Here is a 2,729-nt window from a genome sequence, read left to right as displayed (position 1 = left end):
GGCTGAGCCCCCCTAAAATGAAAATCCTAGAATCGCCCCTGGCCAAGACAACTGCCAGACTCCTCTAGTGGGACAGAAAGGGAGACCTTCTGCACCCACGACCACCTAAGAGAGAACTTCTCATTGGACTACGAGTTGACACTAACTGCCAAACCCAATCCTAAGGTTTAGGAAAGAACTGCCATAAATTCCTGAGGATGCAGCAGTGGCCAAATATTAAAGACACTGTTTAACTTTTGTTCTCTACTATAGTACAAAAAATAAACGTGTCATTCAAGCAAAGCAAAGTACTATGAAATTGAATAAAGTCTGTGCGAGTCACATGTGCACCTCAGTACCCGACAGAATGGAATATGAATATATAGAGCAGCATGATGTCAGGGTCAGTGAGTGTTTGACCCATTTAACATTCTAATGGCTGCTGGATAGATACTGTTTTGCAATCTATATGTCCTGCAATTTACACTCCTGTACCTCTTGCCAGAGGGCAGAAGTGTGAACAGTTTGTGTTGGGGGTGGGTGGAATCTTTAACAATCGAACTGGCTCTTCTGTGGACTCTGCAATTGGAAATGCTCTGCATGGAAGGTAGTGATGTTCTGATGATCCTCTCAGCATTCTTTAACACTCTCTGCAGGTGCTTACAGTCCATTTCTGTGGTGCTATCATACCACACTGTGATACGGCTGGTTAAGATGCTGTCAATGACGGTGCTGTAAAAGCTGTAAAAAAGGATCTTTGGTGACATGCCAAATTTCCTCAGCCTTCTGAGAAAGTACAGCCGCTGTTGTGCTTTCTTGACCAGCTGGTTGGTGTTATGTGGTGTTAAGTGAGGTCATCACTAATGTAGACACCCAGGAATTTGAAGCAACTCACCCTCTCCACCTCAAGCCCATGGAAGATCAGTGGCCAATTAGTTTTCCTCTCCTTCCTCATGTCTACAATCACCTCCTTGTCAACGAACCTCAGGATGATGTTATCCTTATGAGAGGAGTGATGGAAATTATGATTATAGCCGGAGTTATAACCTCTACACATATTTTGTAACCTTTATGTATATTATGGGATCAATAATCAATATATTCAATAGTTTCTCTATGCAGTCAAATGTGAACAGTGTGTAGAGCATAGGGCTAAGAACACATCCTTGTGGTGTAGCAGTGTTCATCACAATGCTGTTTGATATAATATTTCCAGTTCAGACAGATTGTGACCTGCCAGTGAGAAAAATCTAACAGCCAATCAGAGTGTAGAGTTCAGTCCAAGTTGTAACAGTTTCTCAGTAAGCTTATGGGGGATAACTGTATTGAAGGTGGAACTGTAGGCAATGAAAAGCATCCTGGTATAGGTGTCCTTGATTTCCAGATGTGAAAGGATTATGTAAAGAGCTGCAGAGATGGTGTCCGAGGTGGATCTGTTTGGGCAGTAGGTATACTGTAAAGGATCCAGTGTTTCCGGTATGCTGCTCTGAATGTGGTCCAGTATCACTCTCTCAAAACATTTCAGGATGATTGGAGTGAGTGCAATTGGTCTGTACTCATTCAGGCAGGTTACTGTGTTCTTTTTGGAAACTGTGATAAAGTAGAGACAGTGGCCTGTTAAAGGGACAGGTTAAAAATAGAGGTGAGAACACCAGCCAGCTCCGTGGCACATGCCCTGAGGGCCCACCCTGGGATATTATCTGGGCCTATTGCCTTCAGTTCTTGCATCAGCAGTAGAATAAAAGCTGTCAATCTTCTCCCTGTACTGCCTTTTAGCCTTCTTGATGATCTTCCTCAGTTTGTATTTTGCTACCGTATACTCCTCTTTATTAGATGATCTAAATGCAATCGAGCTTGGAGCATGTGACACACCTGACTATTCATCCAATGCCTTTGGTTTGGAATCTTTCTGACTTGTATCGTGGGCACAATGTTGTCAATGCAAGTTCTGATGTACCCAGTCACACATTCTGCATATTCCTGTATGTTGATGGAGGAATCATCCAATGTGGCTGTAGCTTTAAACACCTCCCAGTCTGTCTGAGCAAAACAATCCTTGATTATACACTCAGTTTCCAGAGACCAGAGTTTGACTTGTTTAACAGTTGGGCTAGTTTGCTTAAAGCCGTGCGTACACGGTGCGAGTTCGGACACTCGGGAGGTCATGAGCCATTGCACACATTATGAGTCAGTTAACCTGATAATCGTGTCAAAGCAGTTGACTGTACTGCGCTACAAGCCGGTGGCAATCGCATGAGCTTTCGTGCTAAACATGGAGATATGGAGCTTTTCAACATTGCTGCTATAGAGCTTCGGATAGTAAAAGAAAGAAAATTAAATGATGAGTGTGCAAATAATTTGGTGAATTGCAGAGACAGGCCTTGTCCTATGGGGGAGTTCAAATAAAAGAGGCATTTATGTTAGAATCCACTCACCGATCACAAAGCTGGAGTTTTGTCCAGTGCTGAATTCTGCATGCTTTCGGATCATATTACAAATTGTAGACGGGATATAAAAAAGAGATTCATTGTGCAGTGTAGAGAGCTTCATTGAATATAATGTAACTTTGTGAGATCGCAATGAACTAAGATGAGTGACAGCTTTTTAGTGATTATAAAGGGAGTGCTCTTTGCGCCATGGCAATGAATAACACAAAATATAGTCTATGTGAAAATAGATGTGCATTATAGCTAGAGCACCCTCACTCATTTCAGAAGCACCTTCAGTGGAGCACATTCAGCAGAGAACAG

Source organism: Sinocyclocheilus grahami, unplaced genomic scaffold (assembly GCF_001515645.1).
Source record: "Sinocyclocheilus grahami isolate Dianchi unplaced genomic scaffold, SAMN03320097.WGS_v1.1 scaffold32.1, whole genome shotgun sequence".
NCBI lineage: Eukaryota > Metazoa > Chordata > Actinopteri > Cypriniformes > Cyprinidae > Sinocyclocheilus > Sinocyclocheilus grahami.
Note: the sequence above shows the minus strand (reverse complement) of the source record.